Source organism: Lycorma delicatula, chromosome 1 (genome assembly GCF_047948215.1).
Source record: "Lycorma delicatula isolate Av1 chromosome 1, ASM4794821v1, whole genome shotgun sequence".
NCBI lineage: Eukaryota > Metazoa > Arthropoda > Insecta > Hemiptera > Fulgoridae > Lycorma > Lycorma delicatula.
Genome location: NC_134455.1, coordinates 24,462,363 through 24,484,418, shown reverse-complemented (window position 1 = coordinate 24,484,418; position 22,056 = coordinate 24,462,363). Strand labels below are relative to the sequence as shown.

At 29.2% G+C, this 22,056-nt stretch overlaps 1 long non-coding RNA gene across 1 annotated transcript; it reads left to right on the top strand.

The window, feature by feature from the left end:
* Positions 1 to 849: 849 nt before the first annotated feature.
* Positions 850 to 5,583, top strand: LOC142318058 (uncharacterized). Its single transcript, XR_012754800.1, has 3 exons — positions 850 to 934; positions 4,822 to 5,001; positions 5,498 to 5,583. It is a non-coding gene; the product is annotated as an uncharacterized LOC142318058 (long non-coding RNA).
* The last annotated feature ends 16,473 nt before the right edge of the window (positions 5,584 to 22,056 follow it).

Genomic DNA, 22,056 nt, shown 5'->3' with positions numbered 1-22,056 from the left:
AAAAGTTGTCTGTTTAAACAAGATATGTAATTCTATTTATTAACTAACCGTGCGAAGACGAGTAAAAATTCTTTTTTATGAATAATCAGTAAAATTTATCAATACATAAAGACTTGTACATGTAAACAAAAAATAAATCTTTATTTTGATCGAAATATATTATGTAGATCACGTCAGTATAAGTAACAAATATAAAAAGAAATCAACAGTAATATTGTTCCTGTAAAAGAAATATAACAAAGTTAATGAACAGAGCCCGTGCGAAGCCGGGTAGAAATTTTAATACATATTTTTTGTTAACATTTAGTACAATATATTACTTACATTTCATTACTGTTTTTATGTTATCTATTTCTATAAAACAACATACAGTAAAACTGAAAATAAAACTGTTAAAAACGTACGTGAACGCAGGCTAACCTTTCAATCTTAAAATTTAATAATAATTTGGTTAAATTGGTAACAAAAAAACATTAACAAAGATTTTCTTAAAATATTGCTACAATCACTTACTTTTTAAACGTTCTATCAATTTTTTTTACTCACTACGACTGATTTTAATTTCACCTAACCTATCTTTGCCCAAACATATGATCAAATCAAATACACCGCTCCATCGATCACAATTTTTTTTATCGATGACCATTTTTATAAAAATAGAGATTACATTATTTTTATAATTTATAATAGATATTAAGTTATATTTATAAATAAATAAAAATTATTCACTGATTATTATTGAGCAAAAAACTGATTAAAATTAAAGCTTATAAATCCAATTAAGAAAAAGAAGTAAGTTAAAGAGATGATAAAGGAAATCGTGTTTTCGACGTCAGTCGGTTAACGTATCTTTTCGTCGTCGCAGTTACGGAACAGTTAACTTCAAATTCGTCGTTACTTTAAAATGAAATGTAAAACTGATCAGGATTTTAAGGTAAAATTAGGATAAGCTTATTGAATACAACATATTTATGAGAGGAATAATGTTATTTTATAGTTTTATGTATTTTAAATTGAATTATTTAACTAAACTTTAACATAAATGGTTATTGCGTTTTAATAGACAACCTGGTTCATGCCTTGTTCAAAATTATAAAATGCAATGATGTACAATTCATTTAATATTTTATTTATTTTTAATATAAATATGCATCGATAGAGTTATATGATGATATATTTATTATTATATTTTAAATTAATATGGTATGTTTGATAAACTATAGTTTTTTCTAGACTATCCCGTGCTTTCATGGTGACATATTGTTTCTTTTTTTTTATTATAGCAATGTAATTAAACATTTTTATGTATCAACATTTTCAGTTTTTTGCTATATTTGTACTATTTAATTCTATAACTTTATTGTTTTCTATATTTTGATTGAATTTAAAAAAAGATGATGCAGTTAAATGGCTGCTACCTTACATAATGTAAGATTATTCATTGTAGGCTGTTGAAATTTTTCCTGTAATTTTATTTGATGTGAAACTGAATGTTTCATATCATATTTACTGAATTGTTAAAATGGCTGCGGAAGAATGAAATTGGCTGCTACCTTAAATAATCCAAGATTATTCATTGTAGGCAGTTGACATTTTCCCTACAATCTTGTTTGATATGAAACTGAATGTTTTAAATTGTTATATTTACAGTTGAATTGTTAAACTAGTTACAGCAATATGAAATTACACCTTATTTATATTAGACTTATTTTACCAATTATTGAGGAAGACTGGAAGAATTTATGCTGATTTAAAGCAGTAATTTAAATGACTTTACTTGGGATTACATGATCACTTGTCATTTTAAATAAACAAAATAAATGAAAATTATTTATTGTTATTTCAGTACTTTTTATTTGGGCATATCATAAATAATTTCTGTTATTTCTTCTGTTTAATATGAGTATTTATTAATTTTATTTCACGAGTACTTTTTTAATAATTTAAAAAACACCTTTATAAACACAATAATAATGTTATTTACAAGTTTCTATAGTTTACCTAATTTTTTTTCAAAATTTCTCTAACGTTTAATTAATGGAAACCTGAATACAATATAAGTTTCAGAGTAGATCATTTAAAGAAGATTTTGTCAAATACAATGTCCTAACAATTTATAAAATTCTATATTAAACAGACGGGATGTAATTTTAGACAAAGATAAAAATCAAAAGATGTAACTGTTTCTTCATTGCAAGTAAGAACAAATCGTTCATTATTCTATTTCTACTTTTTTAAAGCTTATAGAAATTATATACTTGAATATAACATAATTCATAACAAAAGATTTAAATCATTTAAGAGATTTAAACATTAGTTACACCGCATTGAATTGGTAAAATTTTTGTTCTACTATTGGAACTATTTGGTGGCGTTGGGATCGTGATATTTCGAAAAATTGTATTTATGGTCCGATTTGGCTTATATTCAGAATATATATATATATATATATATTTTTTTTTTTTTTTGAGGTTTTTAGGGGCATTGACTGCATTAGTTATTAGCCCCATCCCAGTTCAAAAAAATAAAAATAAAAAAAAAGTTTCAGTAATTCATTTTCATGAATCAAAAATGTTCAAAATTTTGCATTCTTCAATAACTACAAATTCAGAAAATTACTTCTTAGGCTTTCCTTTCGGCCATCCATTCTTGCACCGTTTTTCCATCCTGCGAACGGCCTCAACCTCTGACGAGAGAGTGTCTGAGGCCTCGGACATGGCATCATCCTCTCTATCTGATGCCAATTACGCTCACAGACTTACATCAGGTGATGAAAGTTTCGTCGGTGCTGTTAGCATCGTTGCTAAGGAATCTAAACTAGCAAGCGATGCACTTTCCGCGGCTGATGAGCTGGATTCTATCTCTACTGCAGTGCTGGGTCGAGCTGAAATAGATGCTCTCACCGAAGCTGTTCTTTGCGCTTTAGGAGGCTCTATTGGTACATGTTTTATATCCTCTACGTCTGGTGCTTTCTCAATAATAACTTGCACCTCCATTTCCGTAGATTCAGAATTTCTTGTCACAATTTCTTTAGGCTTGTGACTAGACGACGGAGTGATCTGTTTTTCTTTGCTAGATAAGTCAAGATTTTTTATTTTTACTTCAGTTGGTGGCTTTATAATCACAGGTTTGGCTGGTTTTTTAAACTGCGCTGGTGCGTCTCTCATGTCAACGGCGTCAGACGGAGGGTAAGCCTTCTCATCTTTACTTTGTTCCATCCGATGAGTCGACTCAAACTTTGAATCAATGATTCTTTCAATCATCGTCGCAAGACTTGGTGCCATCGTGTTAAGCAACTACTCCACGTTAATTTTAGATGTGGAAGGGGCAGCCGCTGCTTCTGCATAAGAAGTCGATGGTCGAGGTTACGCTGATTAACAATTTTCTTCGCTTCAGGATAACTGACCTTTTGAAGCGTTTAAACTTCCTGAATTGCCGTTTCTAATTTATATATAGGGCAGTTCCTTGAACGCCAGTTGTGGTGCCATTTACAGTTAACGCAGATTGGAGGGTCCCCTCATGTGTTTTCACTCCACATATACATATTTCCTGCGCTTCACATCACATCTAGCTGCTGTGTATCCAAATCGTTGACACTTAAAACATCTCATCGGTTGCGGAACGAATGCCCGAACATCAAGACGATGGATGCCAGCTCGCACCTTTTCAGGAAGGTTCGGCCTATTAAATGTTAAAACATGCGAGGCCGAAGGTAGAACTTCACCACTTCTTCGCATGGTTAGTCTGCGACACTGAGTCACTCCCTGACTCGACATTTCTTGTACAATTTAGAAGATCGCGACAAACAACTTCTCTGGATGAGTTAAGTGTGCTATGCGGTTGGACAGAAACCGCAAATTCACCGATCTTCTTCAACGCCTGAACTTTCTGGCTTTGCATGTCGTTGATGGTTTCGACATGCAACCCATTAAAAGTTTTACGAATTTCCTAAACAGGACCACCAGCACAATTTGTTATTTCTCTTGCAATTAAAAAACATGGCAAAGTTGTAACTTATTTTTTGGTGCACCTCCTTAATCATGTACATTAGTGATTAAAAAGTTGTAATGTACAGTTATTAGCATCATCATATATTCCAACTATTATGCTTGTTACATGATTATTAGATTTTATTGGATAATAGCCTTGTAGTTTAATTAACATATAATTGTAATTTTTGTTTTAGACGATTAATTTATTTTTTTGAGATATATGCGTTATCATTAATACAATCTACATTTGTAAAATAATCTCTCTAAAAACGTCTGAACTATAGTTAATGTATCATGTATATTATTAATTTCATAATCCTAACATACAATTTTTAACAGCATCATCTGATTATCTAACAGTTTATAGGTGGTTACTATATTTTATTGGATAATAGACCTATAATTAAATTTAGTTGAAGAAATTAAAAAAAAATATAAAGGAATGGAGAATAATTAAATAACAAAAAACCTCTAGTAAATACTACATTTATGGCAATATAAAAAGTGGCATAAGTAGCCCATTTTGTTAGGAAACGTGTTATATTTGCAGTTATATTAGATAGTATATTTTAAAGTATAGTTTTCATTCGTAGGTATTGAACAGTAGTGTATAATTTTTCCTTATGTATCCAATATTTATGGAAAATATATTTGTTTTAAATAGTAATATTTTTTTTATTTGATTATTAAATAGGTTTTTTCTTTTTACTCATGATTATAATCTGTTGTAATTGATTATACCATTATTTTGTGAATGGTATTAATTACCTGTTATATTTATTAAACTATTAAAAATATTACAAAATATATATTTGTTCTTTTGTTACAGATACGATACTGGTAATTCACTACACAAGGTAAAGATTGTAGATCATATGAACAGCATTAACTTGACTGAAATATTTATTTTTCCAGTATGTTGTTTACAGTTTCATCAGCAAATTTTGTTATATATCTTTTTGTTAAGTAATGTAAGAAAAATATCGCGTTCGCCACAGGAAGTCTCTCTGTAAGTTGTGATTTTTTTTACTCATGTGTGTGCCTTTTCAGGTATTTTAAGTATTTCATTCATATTGTTAGGTTTTAGTTTTAAGTTGCTTTCGCATGCCTTGCAATACACATTAATAAAAGTTATTAGAAAAGTGGATTATTATTTTTATATGCATTGTTAAATCATAGAAATAGCTGTACAAAAGGGATGTAAAATATGATGATATCTTGAAAAGTAGTGTAAAAAAAATCATTTTCATGCATGTTTTTTGAAAAATTTGAATTCCGGATCATACAAAGTACTTTTCGTAGTAAATAGTTTTTAGGGGGATTTTATTAGATGTGATATTTTTGTAATATAACGTTTTCTATTTTAACTGTTCATAGAACTCTATCAATTAATATCTGTTTATCTACTCCACTGCCTTGGTTTTATTTTTGGTTAGCTTCTCGTAGAGTGATATGTGGTGTTGTTTGGTTTTACATATTTTTTAACATGTTCTGTTTGTGTATAGTTGAAATGTGTAGAAAAGTCAGGGTTTTTATGAAAAAAAAGTATCTTGTATACAAATATACGCCCAGCGATTAAAATATAGGGCCGATTTCGGATGCTGAACATAAAATTGAAGAATTGTTTGTGATGAATATGCACTAGCATCGCTATGTTTCCAAACAGGTAATATTTGTTTTATGATTATTATTAGACAATACAACTAGTGTTTCATTAATATCATCAAGATAATTTTCAGAAGATAAGATTTGTTTTGTTTTCTGATGCGTGCCTTATGTATAAAAAATTTTGCTTAATTTTACCCTCATCCTAACTCGAAGACTTATTTGTGTTATGACTAAAATATTATGGTCAGTATTAATTCTATAACTGTAATGTACAGTTTTCTCAGTATTTATCTATTTTTTATTGGTTTATAAGTCTTGTTTTATAATTAACAGATTTTATTGCAAAACATAGAACCTGTTAATTAATATTATCATTGATTATCATTTAAAGTTATAAAAGTATGTTTATTTTTGTTTCAGATGCTCCTGTTATCATTTAAGACATGTACTTATTTTAAAATTATACTTTTTTCAAGACTTCTGATCTGATGAATATATAATATTCCATTAAATATACGTAGTGGTAACGTACAATTTTTGTTATCATCATCATATTTTATAACAGTTTTTACTTATTATATGAATATTTGATTTCATTTGTTTATAGGCATATAGATTAATTAATATAATCATATATTATTGTTTAAGACTATTAAAATACAGTTAACATTAATTTTTTTTGTTTGTTTCAGATGTAAGTGTTTGCATCTCAACTCTCTAATTATTTTAAAAATGTATGCTTTCAAGATTTCTTTTGAAAGAGTAAAATAGAGGGACGATCTGAAGGTAAGTTACATCTGCTTTATGAAACAAACATATATTCATAAGTAACTTCTTTTTTGTTGAACAAATGTCTATATAGTATTATATATTTTTTGAAAAAATCGTCAATAATTTCCAATCATTTATCATCTCACCGTGTCAAGTTTTCAATTTCAACCTCTCACCCTCATCCTGTATGCTTTTTTCTTTCCAAACCTTTGGACGAGTCATGGAATAATGTTGAAGAATAAAAAAAAAAGAATGCAAACCTTTGACGTTTGTTGATATTGGCCAACAGATTTGTGACACCATTTGTGCATACATGTTGGTGTTTACAACCTGATCGTGTATGAAACCGCATACATATTACATTCACTGATGTTACGTTAACTTACAATTTCTCCAAGTTTAATGCACCGGTTACTCATGATCATTTCATCCACGATATCCGGTTTACCCACCGTGTTTTCAGCTAATTGAGGCCCAAAAAGTGACATTGGCATGAAACTTGGAACCGTGTCATTCAAGGGAGGTACACACACACTATTTCTATTTTTTCTGACCGCCCACACGCAAAAGTAGGGAATCGGGGCATTTTGACGGCGGCATACGTGACTCTTGTGGTATGAAGAACTTGTCCTAGTAGATGGAAGGACATGAGCTAAGCCAGTCTGGATCTGATAGGCTTGCGGTGGGAAGGTTTAACATAAGAGATTAATGCGCCTGCAAATTGGAAATGGTGGTCGGTGTATTTCAATGAAGTTGGAGGTACCCGACGGATAGGCTCCTGGAATAGTGGTCTGATAGGGTGGGAAAAGACTTCTATCATGGCACTTCAAGGTGATAGTGTTATGCTAAACAGCGATAAACACGTGCCTTGGGGGTGCTAAATATATTCACGGAGGTTGTGGATGGTTATGAAGGGTGTGAGGAGGCCATCTATAAAAAAAAAAAAAATTTTGTGTATGCCAATCATGCACCTCGTTACTCGCTTTTGTCTCCCCTTTCTGAATAATTTGCACGTTTTTCTGATATTGCATTCTTATCGTAAGTGTCAACAATTGGCCGAATTAATTTATTTTTTATTGTTTTAAGATATATATGTTTTCATTTATACTATCTACTTAAATTAAAAAAAAATATAAAGCAATGGAGAATACAATGAAACGAATTAAATAACAAAAAAAGCTCTTGTAATTACTACATTTATGGCAGTATAAAAAGCGGAAGTAGTAGCTCATTTTATTAGGGAACGTTATATTAGATAGTATTTTTTAAAGTATAGTTTTCATTCGTAGGTATTGAACAGTAGTGTATAATTTTTGCTTATGTATCCACTATTTATGGAAAATATATTTGTTTTAAATAGTAGCATTTTTTTTTATTTGATTATTAAATAGGTTTTTTCTTTTTACTCATGATTATAATATGTTGTAATTGATAATACCATTATTTTGGGAATGGTATTAATTACCTGTTATTTTTATTAAACTATTAAAAATATTACAAAATATATATTTGTTCTTTTGTTACAGATACGATACTGGTAATTCACTACACAAGGAAAAGATTCTAGATCATATAAACAGCATTACCTTGACTTAAATATTTATTTTTCCTGTATGTTGTTTACAGTTATATATCTTTTTGTTATATGTGAATTTATCTATGATAAGTAATGTAAGAAAAATATCGCGTTCGCCACAGTAAGTCTCTCTGTAAGTTGTGATTTTTTTTACTTATGTGTGTGCCTTTTCAGGTATTTTAAGTATTTCATTCATATTGTTAGGTTTTAGTTTTAAGTTGCTTTCGCATGCCTTGCAATACACATTAATAAAAGTTATAAGAAAAGTGGATTATTATTTTTATATGCATTGTTAAATTATAGAAATAGCTGTACATAAGGGATGTAAAATATGATGATATCTTTAAAAGTAGTGTAAAAAAAAAATCATTTTCATGCATGTTTTTTGAAAAATTTGAATTCCGGATCATACAAAGTACTTTTCGTAGTAAATAGTTTTTAGGGGGATTTTCTTAAATCTGATATTTTTGTAATATAACGTTTTCTATTTTAACTGTTCATAGAACTCTATCTATTAATATCTGTTTATCTACTCCACTGCCTTGGTTTTATTTTTGGTTAGCTTCTCGTAGAGTGATACGTAGTGTTGTTTGGTTTTACATATTTTTTAACATGTTCTGTTTGTGTATAGTTGAAATGTGTAGAAAAGTCAGGGTTTTTATAAAAAATAAGTATCTTGTATACAAATATACGCCCAGCCATTAAAAAATAAGGCCGATTTCGGATGCTGAACATAAAATTGAAGAATTGTTTGTGACGAATATGCACTAGCATTGCTATGTTTCCAAACAGGTAATATTTGTTTTATGATTATTATTAGACAATACAACTAGTGTTTCATTAATATCATCAAGATAATTTTCAGAAGATAAGATTTGTTTTGTTTTCTGATGCATGCCTTATGTATAAAAAATTTTGCTTAATTTTACACTTATCCTAACTCGAAGACTTATTTGTCGGCGTGACTAAAATATTATGGTCAGTATTAATTCTATAACTGTAATGTACAGTTGTCTCAGTATTTATATATTTTTATTGGTTTATAAGTCTTGTTTTATAATTAACAGATTTTATTGCAAAACATAGAACCTGTTAATTAATATTATCATTGATTATCATTTAAGGTTATAAAAGTATGTTTATTTTTGTTTCAGATGCTCCTGTTATCATTTAAGACATCTACTTATTTTAAAATTATACTTTTTTCAAGACTTCTGATCTGATGAATATGTAATATTCCATTAAATATACATAGTGGTAACGTACAATTTTTGTTATCATCATCATATTTTATAACAGTTTTTACTTATTATATGAATATTTGATTTAATTTGTTTATAGGCATATAGATTAATTAATATAATCATATATTATTGTTTAAGACTATTAAAATACAGTTAACATTAATTTTTTTTTTGTTTCAGATATAAGTGTTTGCAACTCAACTCTCTAATTATTTTAAAAATGTATGCTTTCAAGATTTCTTTTGAAAGAGTAAAATCGAAGGACGATCTGAAGGTAAGTTACATCTGCTTTATGAAACAAACATATATTCATAAGTAACTTCTTTTTTGTTGAACAAATGTGTATATAGTATTATATATTTTTTGAAAAAATCATCATAAATTTCCAATCATTTATCATCTCACCGTGTCAAGTTTTCAATTTCAACCTCTCACCCTCATCCTGTATGCTTTTTTCTTTCCAAACCTTTGGACGAGTCATGGAATAATGTTGAAGAAAAAAAAAAAAAGAATGCAAACCTTTGACGTTTGTTGATATTGGCCAACAGATTTGTGACACCATTTGTGCATACATGTTGGTGTTTACAACCTGATCGTGTATGAAACCGCATACATATTACATTCACTGATGTTACGTTAACTTACAATTTCTCCAAGTTTAATGCACCGGTTACTCATGATCATTTCATCCACGATATCCGGTTTACCCACCGTGTTTTCAGCTAATTGAGGCCCAAAAAGTGACATTGGCATGAAACTTGGAACCGTGTCATTCAAGGGAGGTACACACACACTATTTCTATTTTTTCTGACCGCCCACACGCAAAAGTAGGGAATCGGGGCATTTTGACGGCGGCATACGTGACTCTTGTGGTATGAAGAACTTGTCCTAGTAGATGGAAGGACATGAGCTAAGCCAGTCTGGATCTGATAGGCTTGCGGTGGGAAGGTTTAACATAAGAGATTAATGCGCCTGCAAATTGGAAATGGTGGTCGGTGTATTTCAATGAAGTTGGAGGTACCCGACGGATAGGCTCCTGGAATAGTGGTCTGATAGGGTGGGAAAAGACTTCTATCATGGCACTTCAAGGTGATAGTGTTATGCTAAACAGCGATAAACACGTGCCTTGGGGGTGATAAATATATTCACAGAGGTTGTGGATGGTTATGAGGGGTGTGAAGAGGCCATCTTTAAAAAAAAAAAATATTGTGTTTGCCAATCATGCACCTTGTTACTCGCTTTTGTCTCCCCTTTCTGAATAATTTGCACGTTTTTCAGATATTGCATTCTTATCGTAAGTGTCAACAATTGGCCGAAATAATTTATTTTTCTTTTTTTTGAGATATATGTGTTATCATTTATACTATCTACTTAAATTAAAAAAAAATATAAAGCAATGGAGAATACAATAGAACGAATTAAATAACAAAAAAAAGCTCTCGTAAATACTACATTTATGGCAGTATAAAAAGCGGAAGTAGTAGCTCATTTTATTAGGGAACGTGTTATATTTGCAGTTATATTAGATAGTATTTTTTAAAGTATATTTTTCATTCGTAGGTATTGAACAGTAGTGTATAATTTTTACTTATGTATCCACTATTTATGGAAAATATATTTGTTTTAAATAGTAACATTTTTTTTATTTGATTATTAAATAGGTTTTTCTTTTTACTCATGATTATAATCTGTTGTTATTGATTATACCATTATTTAGTGAATGGTATTAATTACCTGTTATTTTTATTAAACTATTAAAAATATTACAAAATATATATTTGTTCTTTTGTTACAGATACGATACTGGTAATTCACTACACAAGGTAAAGATTGTACATCATATGAACAGCATTAACTTGACTTAAATATTTATTTTTCCAGTATGTTGTTTACAGTTTCATCAGCAAATTTTTTTATATATCATTTTGTTATATGTGAATTTATCTATGATAAGTAATGTAAGAAAAATATCGCTTTCGCCACATTAGGTCTCTCTGTAAGTTGTGATTTTTTTTACTTATGTTTGTGCCTTTTCAGGTATTTTAAGTATTTCATTCATATTGTTAGGTTTTAGTTTTAAGTTGCTTTCTCATGCCTTGCAATACACATTAATAAAAGTTATTAGAAAAGTGGATTATTATTTTTATATGCATTGGTAATTATAGAAATAGCTCTACAAAAGGGATGTAAAATGTGATGATCTTGAAAAGTAGTGTAAAAAAAAAATCATTTTCATGCATGTTTTTTGAAAAATTTGAATTCCGGATCATACAAAGTACTTTTCGTAGTAAATAGTTTTTAGGGGGATTTTCTTCAATCTGATATTTTTGTAATATAACGTTTTCTATTTTAACTGTTCATAGAACGCTATCAATTACTATCTGTTTAGCTACTCCACTGCCTTGGTTTTATTTTTGGTTAGCTTCTCGTAGAGTGATATGTGATGTTGTTTCGTTTTATGTAATTTTTAACATGTTCTGTTTGTGTATAGTTGAAATGTGTAGAAAGTCAGGGTTTTTATAAAAAAAAAAGTATCTTGTATACAAATATACGCCCAGCCATTAAAAAATAGGGCCGATTTCTGATGCTGAACATAAAATTGAAGAAATGTTTGTGATGAATATGCACTAGCATCGCTATGTTTCCAAACAGGTAATATTTGTTTTATGATTATTATTAGACAATACAACTAGTGTTTCATTAATATCATCAAGATAATTTTCAGAAGATAAGATTTGTTTTGTTTTCTGATGCATGCCTTATGTATAAAAAATTTTGCTTAATTTTACCCTCATCCTAACTCGAAGACTTATTTGTCGGCGTGACTAAAATATTATGGTCAGTATCAATTCTATAACTGTAATGTACAGTTGTCTCAGTATTTATATATTTTTTATTGATTTATAAGTCTTGTGTTATAATTAACAGATTTTATTCCAAAACATAGAACCTGTTAATTAATATTATCATTGATTATCATTTAAGGTTATAAAAATGTTTGATCATCCCTTGCCGTAAAGGTTGGTCATATGAAAACGTTTTACGTAATGTTTAGAAAACTAACGACCACTTTAAACCGATTCGATACTGTGCCTATTACGGAAGGAATGATTTTTTTTTGTCTTCGAACTCAATTTCTTCCACCCCCTGGGTCAATGGTTGGTGGTATCAAAAAACTTTGCTTAAATAAGTTTTATACCCTTATCCAAAGAATAGTAGAAACTTCAAACGAATTCGATGTCTTACTTAATAAGAAAATTATTGCGAAATTTTATTTTTTCGAAAAAGCCACCCCGTGGTTCGATTTTGTCCATTAGCGAATTCGACCGAGATTTTGGGTCGTTGTATCAATTTGAACGTGATTGGCGAAAAATTACGGCAGTTATTGTATCCGTAAGAAACTGAAACATATATAAATGAATAACTGACAGCGGTTTTTAGGCCTCGAGGATGTGAAACGGGAAGATATGTCGAAAATTTCCGTTAGTCGAATCTTGGTACCCGTTATAATATGTAGCTTTTTATGAAGCCTACCTTACAGTACATAAACGAGTCTGATTGATGAAAAATAAAACTTAAATTTAATTAATTATGAAAATTGTGAATGGGAAAAAATTACATTAAAAAATTGTCAAAACTGGGATTGAGTCCTGGACAGTGCTACCAACCTTTGAAAAATTAACTAATTTAGTAAAATAAAAAAAAAATTAATATTTAAACTGTAAAAAATAATTAGGGTGGACACCGACCGAGGGAAAAGAAAATTCTCAAGTTTTCAGTTGACCAAGATCCGGCAACGAGATTGGCCATCGATTCTGTATTCCTATCTACGTACTCTTTTTACTGTGTATCTATCGAAATACGGAAAACTTTGGTCTAGATCAGTAAGCACAATTGAAATTATCAATTACTTCATGTGGATACCAGTAAAAACTGTACTCAGTATATAAAAATAATAATTCAAAGTAAATAAAATTAAAGTAACAATAAAATTATTATAAATACTGTTTCATAGCAACAGTTCAAAAAGTGTGACTAAAATAAAATTCATTTAAGCAGAAGAAAAGTAAATATGTACAGTACGTCCTCGAGGCTTGTCACTGGGTGGTTTGTGCCATGGAACCATAGCACGCCAATGGGTGGCTGCCAGCCACCAGTTGAGAGACTGGTGCTCATTGAGCCTTGTCTTGCTGAGAAGATTTTAATTCTCATTGCAAAATGATAAATATTTAAAATAAATATGTTATCCCTTGCCATATTCCTGCTATTAATATTCATTACCACTTGTTTCAAAAATTTAAGTAATATTGTTTACCACTTGTCTTTGCATTTATTGTACACTGAATGGAAACTGAACTGTAAATCGCTGGTCCTTGGCAGTATATATACCTTTGAGCCTAACGCATGACCTCTAGTATCAACATACAACCTACCCTTTTGTTTATTCAAATGTAATGATTTCTATTGTCTGCACCTTCTATGCTTTTCAATAAATTCTTTCTAGAAAGAATAAATTTTTTATTTCTTCTGGACTTTTTGTTCTTTATTTTTACTTTTACTTCTTCTGGCAAGTTACCCATTACAATACTACCGCAAGACCTATGGAATAGAGTTGCTGTCTAAATTTGGTAAGAGATGAAGGGGGAACGAGGTATATGTAGTTATTTTTTCTCAAATATCTTTAAAAAATATCAGTTTTAGCAGAAATTGTCATTTGAACTTTTTGACTTAACAATATTCCCTGGTATTTGTTTTTTCTATTTCTATTACATTAAAAAAATTATGATGTTTTTTAAAAATTTTTACATTATTTTGACCCCTCCTGGAAAAAAGGTGTCATCCTTGTTTCTACTGATTAATTTGAAAATATAAATTAAAAAAAATAATTGAAATAAAATTTTCAGAGAAATTATTTCCCCTTACAGTTTTATACTTTCTTTACTGTACCTTCAAGATTGACTGTTACAGGCAAATTATGATATATACATTAAATTAAATTATACATTTAATTAATTATACATTAAATTATTATTTACATTAAATTTAATTGTGAATTGAAATTTAAATTTATATCAATAATTTGCTTACAGTGAATTTAGCAAAACTAATCCAATAATGTTTCTTACAGTTGTTGGATAAGGTATCAAGTTTGGTCAATATTTAAAAATTTTAATTTCACAAGATAAAAAAGAAATCTTTCCATAACTTCCTCCATTTTTTCCCTGAATACACAAGATGTCATTATTAGCACCTGTATATAAAATTACAATAGTGAATAAATTAAATATTATAATTTACCTTAAAAATTAAATAGATCTAAAACGCCTATGAGGTATGCTAAATGCAATATAAAACCAAAATAAAGTCAATATTAATATGCACATAAACTTCATAAGGGTGACACATTTAATATGGATAGTAAAGTATGTGAATTATAGATGCACAGCCTTTAAAAGTACAAGACATTGGATAACATCGATGTATTTCCCCTAAAATATTACATATGTTAGTTCTGGAATGTTATTTCCATTACAAATTTAAATTTCCAACCCAATACCGCATAACAAATACAATACACAAGTGCGGTGTACCACTAGATGCCGATGGCAGCGTACACAAACAGGGGGATTGGTCCAGGTCATGAGATGTCCATGAACAAATAATAACCTCATCTCAACAGCAACTCCTGGTTGAAGATTCCCACGATGAAATAGAATTCTTCACTAGACGAAGTTTATTGATGATGGTAGCATTCCATTCGCTTTGCCATTTATCACAAACCACCCTCTTCAAAAAACAGACAAGATCATCAGAAACAATCCAATTAGTGAAAAGAGACTGTAAACAAGCCTCTTTTGCCGCACTATCAGTTTGCTCATTGCCTGAAATTCCAGTCTGGCTGGGGATCCAGCAGAAACTCACACTTGTAATACATAGAGTCATTTCAGAAATAATGGACTGTATTTTACAAACAACAGGGTGTTTATAGTAATTTCTCTAATCCCCAGTAAGGTACTTATGAAATCTAAACAAACAAGTATGTTTTGATATGCTGGACTAATTATAGTTAAAGCCTTATTAGTAGCTTACAGCTCTGTAAAGAAAACACTGGTAATGGTGGGAAGGCAAAACATCTGTTTTATTGCTGACCACAAAAGCACAACCAACAGAGTTTGTGTTTAGAACCATTGGTGTTAACTACATCAGGACTTAAGCTACTTACAATATTATAAAATTCTTTTTGTAAGATAACCAGATTTCTGTACTTTTTACAGTATCTACAAAGATTAAAGCAGTAATTTACTAGAGAAGACCACCAAGGTGAGTAATAACATTAAGTAATAGTAAGAACTGGAGGTAATTGTATGTTAAAAGATAAGACAAGATGCTGAGCTCTAATGACTAGCAGAGCAGTAGATCTCAGCTATTCCTGATATCGATTATAATTTGGGTTAGAGAGCACTGCATCAAAGGTTGGATGAGTTGATTGCACTTAAATGCAAGCCATGTAGGAGGGTATTATTTGCTTCCATTTGCTACAAAGAAATGGCTCACCACTGTCCACCAGCATACTTACCACGGAGCTTGAGCAAAAAACACATGTAGCAAGACGGATGAATTTGATGATAAAAATGATTGATGAACAGCATCAAGCATTTTTAGTGTGGTGGCCTGCGCTGATGAATAAGCCATGCAGCCATTGTCTAATCGGGAATGGACTACAGTTTGGTAGCAAGTGCAACATGCATATTTAATCAGCTTCCCAACAAATATTAGATAGAACCCTCACCATGTCTAACAATTTTAGATATTTTACCTGCAGCTTCTTCAAATGTGTTACCACATAATCGTTGATCTAACCACATTCCTAGAAATCTAACCCTGTGCATGCCTCAACTGGTTCACCATGTAAATACAGTTGAGGGTCAACATATCCTCTCAACCGGGTAAAGCATATATACTTCATTTTTTACGGAAAAAATGTGAATCCAGTAGATTACACCACGATTCTAGGTGGGTTATTGTGTTTTTAAGCAGCCTCTCACCAATAGCTTATCTTTTACATATTACATTAATAGAAAACCAATCTACAAAAGAACACAGATGATTTTTCGCACGCAGTTTGTTATATTATTTATGGCTACAGCAAACAAAGTTACACTTAGAACACTTAGTATGGTACGGTACTAACAAGTACAGTACTGCATATGTGGCTGGCCACATGAAATATATTATTTTAGTTTTTTGACTACATATTTTTATAATATGCTTTATTTTTAATGTGTTTGAGTTTAATGTGCAATTTAAAAAGTTTTATTAACTGATGATGAGGGAAAGTTTTGAAAGTGCTATTAAATTAAATAACAATAAGCATAAGGTAAGAGACATTACTGAATTCTGTACTTTTGGTGGAAAATTTGTGTTATATTTTTGTCTTTGACATATGAGGTCTGTAAATAAAGTAATAAGACTGGTTCAGAAAAACTTTTTATTTACAATTCATTTGTACATGGACTCTTATCACCATCGAAATAGTTCCCTTGGGAAGCCACGCAATGCTTCAAACGGTTTTCCAAATCCAAGGTTCATCATCACCAATAAATTTTTTTAGAAAATCTTGATCAGTTTATTTCGCCCTAGAAGATTGCGGCACACTTCCACCCTGTTGTTTTTCTGTTCAACAGTGAAGTTTTTTGGAACCAATTTTGCACAAACTTTTTTCATGTCCAATTTGTTTGTTAAAATTTGATGGACTGTGGTATGGTTCTAATTCAATCACTCTGCAATCATTCTGACAATTATTCACCGGTCATATGGTGTCAAGTCTCTGATTTGCTCAACATTGTTGTCACTTTTTATGTTAACGGTCTTCCAGAGCGTGGATCGTCCACAATGACTCCCAGCCATCTGAAAATGTCTAAACCTACCTAAAAACTTGGGCTTGTGACAGAGCATCATCTCCATATGCCCTTTTCAATTTTGAAAAAGTTTCAGTAGCATTCTCACAGAGTTTAACACAAAACTTTAATGCACAATGTTGCTCACATGTAGTATCACTCATTTTTGTAACGCACAACAAAAACTTCTTTCAATAAAAGTTTGTTTACATCTCACATGGCAATAATAGACTACAAATACTAATACCTAATAAAAATCAGCTGTTCATATAACCATATGTTTACTAGTAACTTTACAGTGTTGCCACTTTGGCTGCCAAAAAAAAAAAATAGTTTCATTAATTTATTTACAGACCTTGTAATCAGTAGAGAGGAATATGGACAAATATAAAACAAAAAACAGATTGATTTTGCTAAATTAATATATATATATATATATATATATATATAATAATATAAATATATAAAATAATGAGTAAATGTTAACAGTTCCAAAATTGTTTTTTTATTATTTTTTAAAGATGTTTGAAAAATAATTGTAAAATATCAATGAAATAAAACCTTGAATCTGACATTATATATTTAATATTTCTCTGAATGAATTTCTAATGGGATCAATTTAAATACTGCAGCATTGTGTTGAATCCGAGAACAATGTTATTTAAAAAAAAAAAAATTATAATTTTAAGTAATAAAGGAAAAATAGATGTAAAAAAATACATTGCGTTTTACCACCAAACAGTAGTTTAATTTTGAAATTATCAACTTTCCCATGTATTTTATAAATAAATACAATTATTTATGCAATATAATAGCCACAGTTAAAAATTTTAAAAGAAGGAGAAATTAATAATTATTATAGAATTCATAAAATACCATATTTTTTAAATATATCATAAAATTAAATAACTATTTACTTAAAAAAAATGGTGTATGTCATGAAATAATCATATTAGTTATCACTTATGATAATAATTAGAGTGATATGATGACCTATTATAATGTTGATAATGATCATCACGACGGCGATAATCATAACGTGAATGATAGTTATCACAACCATATCTATTACTTATCCAGCCGTCACGATAACCACTTCGATCACCTCTAAATTCTCTATCCCTTTCTCTTTCTCTATCCCGATATCTTCCACGATCACGATAAGGATTCGAATTCCATGGATCTTCAATCGGTGGTAATGATCTAACTCTATCACGGACCTCTACATATTCAGCATCAGAATCTGTAAACCTGTTGGCAAAATCTTCTTCACACTTTTAAAAAAATTCTCTATGTTCTTCTGTAAGATTTGAACAACTACTATTACCTTCTGAATATGATTCAGACATATTAATTATTTATGTATTAAAAACAAAATCTAAAGTTCTTGATGCTTACGTAGATGAAAAGAGTATGTTGGAGTTGCCAGTAATGAATCTGAATCTGAAAAAAATTGATGAATTGTAATTAATTAATATTTAATATTAGTTTTCAGAATATGCTGAGGATTATTAAATTAATTAAAACATTTTTAATGACTTAAGTGTAGATTTTATCTTAAAAAGATTAATTAGAAAAAATTCTATGAGAATATTTTTACATAAAGTTCAAAATTAACTATTTATTACAGGTTAAATTATTCTGATGTTTTTAAAAAAAGAAGACAGTACTTGCTTAAAAAATAATAGATTAGCACACAAGAGAATTAAACTAGGCAAATTGAGAACCATTATTTTTTTAAGTTACCTTGGCTATAGTTATTAGCCACTAGTAAACAGCCAATATTTAATAAAAGTTTTATTTTTTTGATATCAATAACATATGTTTCCTTTTCAATTACCATTTCATATAAGGAAAGTCCACGTAATATGAGATCAAGTGAATAGAAAACATGAGGGAAATTAATGATGTCAGAAAATTAATGAGGGAAATTAATGATGTCAAACCTAAATGTAAAATTTCAGAGCGAATGGATAAGCATCAGTGCTTCAAAATTCAACTGAAAGGTTCCGTATCATGAATCTCGCATACATAGTTCAAGAGCAAGTTAAGAAAAGAGTGGTAATAATAATAATTTAAAAAAAAATATGTTGTATATTTACTGTAAACTTTATTATACTGTGTATATACTGTCTTCCACAAGCAGCATATTATAGCACTGCACTAGCTAGACAACCATCACCTAGATCAGATCTGTGCCAATTTGGCTTGGACAAGTTATACCAAGATTTTCTATACTTCAATTTTTGTCTGCGAATGTAAAAGTGCAGTTAACCTAAAAAGAGAAGGTTTTTAAATCATTCCATGAATGATTTTTGCACAAAATGCAAGTTCATTCTGTTCTAGGTTTGTTTTTGACCTATATCTTAAGTTTAAAAACAGTAAAACCTGGATTGAACTGCCTGGTGCAGTTTTCTTCAAACTACAATTTAAGGAGATTCAACCTTAATTTAAGGTAGGGTGGTTTATCTTGTAGAATTTAAACCATCAAGCTTATTACATAGCCATCAGAAAGGAAACTGAGTCCCTGAGTCAATCCATAGGCTCCTTTATCAGAAACCATTAGCTGCATTACCTCTTTAGGTGCTGGCATCCATAGAATAAAGGGTTATGTCTATACTCGCAGAAACAATAATGAAAAAGAACGTATTAAGAAAGGAAAGAAAAGATCGGTGAAAAAATTTACCATTTTGTCTAGGACCAAATTGCTCAATAAATTAATTTCTCTTCTGGTTTTCATTGGAATTGATCTCTAACATATCTTAATTTTGATTAATGTTACTTATGAAGATAGAATAAATTTATAATTTATTTTTATATTATTTACTCAGTACATTATACATTACTGGTTATTTGAGTAACTGAGAGCTAATTATTAATTACTATTAAAAAGGGAAAAATATAAATATTTTGAACTGAAGAAATTTTCTAAAAAAAAAAGACCGAATAAACAAGTATGTTGAAAGTCTACTCGGTTATTTTCTATCACATTTTCTTTGATGTACCAGAATATTATTATTTAATTATCATGAGTGTTTTTTGAACTTCAGTAAATGTTAAAGTGGTCAGAAAACAACTTTTATATTCAATTTCTTTCTTCTAGAAATGGCTGTGCTAACTCATATACTATTAGCTACTTATATACTATAGCTAGTTTGTACTTCTATGTATTAATTTTTCTATAAAACATCATTAGTATCCTTGCTAAGCGATTTGTCTTGTTGGGATCAATGGTTAAACTGGTGAATCATTTTCCATTTAATGTTTCAATAAACAGCTTTCTGTGAATTAATAATGTTTCAATAACAATTTGACCTATTACACAATAATTAAACTTCATTTAAAATATATATATATAATATATATATATATATATATATATATATATCTTTTTAAATTCAAACAATACTGTAAATTTTTTTAAAATGATTTGTTGGTTTTACCAATATAAATATAAATATTATTACATTCACTGTATATAATTTTATACATTTCTAATTTATCCTCTCTATCATTTTTATTATGGTTACTTTTCAAATGTTTTATTATGGGTTATTTGGTTTATATATTTTTTATATTTATTTTTATCATATGCATTAGTAATTTTTTTCTTCATTTTATTTGTGTAATTGTATTTTAGGTAAAAACTATTGATCTATAGAAGATTACACGTCTTACAAAAACAAAAGAGGCGATATATCTAATGTAGCTGACCATTTGTTAAGAGTGCAAACATAGTATTACTGATTGCAAATATATTGAAAAATGTAATAAAATACAATCCAACATTTGGCACTTATGACATCAAAACAAAGGAGAATACGTTTTAAATATTATATACAGCAGAATTTGTTCATATTCATAGTTCATATTCATTCATTATAATTTTGAATTTTATAAAATAGTTAACATTTTTGACAAATTCAAAATTCACAAATTATAAAAACAAATTATTTTAATGTAATTATAGAATTAAATACCAACCAAAAATGGTGGTATTAAACTTTAGTAATTATAATAGAAAAATAGCTTGCCTTTGAAGAGTTATATCCTACAGAAAAAGTTTAATTTTATTGAAATTGCAACAAACTGCAGGTGCAAAGTATCTGCAAACTGCAAGTACAGTTTGTTGCAGTTTCCTGTTGTTTCCAGTACATATTTCAATAATTCATTTTATATCAATTTCAATAATATATATATATATATATATAATGATATTAATATATTGATATAAATATATATTGGAAAAGAAACAGGATATTTTGCTTGTGCAATCTGATGTAATTTTGATAAAATCAAACTTTTTCAATAAGATATAATTCTTCAAAGACAACCTTTTTTCCATGATAATTACTAAAGTGTTATTTCAGTGCTTTAAAATGTGAATTGGTTAGTAAGAGGAATCATATATAAGAAAGGAATGTAGAAGATTCGTTCAGTAGTAATATTTCATAAATGCAGCAGTAAACTTAGGAAAATATTAATTTATTGTTGTATTAACATAACAGTACATTATACAATGAACCTATAATGATAGCCATTAATGCATGAGTGTTACAACATAAATATTAAGTTACAACATGAGTCTTGGTGAGTGTCATAATCTTCACAACAATGCATTAATGGTTATTACAGAAAATTGCATTCTGTATTTTTTCTACAGGTGAGAAAATATTGGGATAATTGATTTATATCAATGATAGAATACACAGCTAATAGAATTTTTTTTTTTTCAAAAACGCATTATACAAAGAATTTATGTGGCAGTAGATTATTAGTCATAAGTTTTGCCTTTGATATTGATCAGTGACATTTCTTCCTCAGAATCTGACATAATTAACAAAAAGATAAACAGTGTAATATAGAAACCTGCTGGTGTACTTTCAAATTAACCTCTTCTTGCTAACTACTAAATTGGATAAAATCAAAGTAAAAAAAACAACTGATACATTAAACAATACCTATT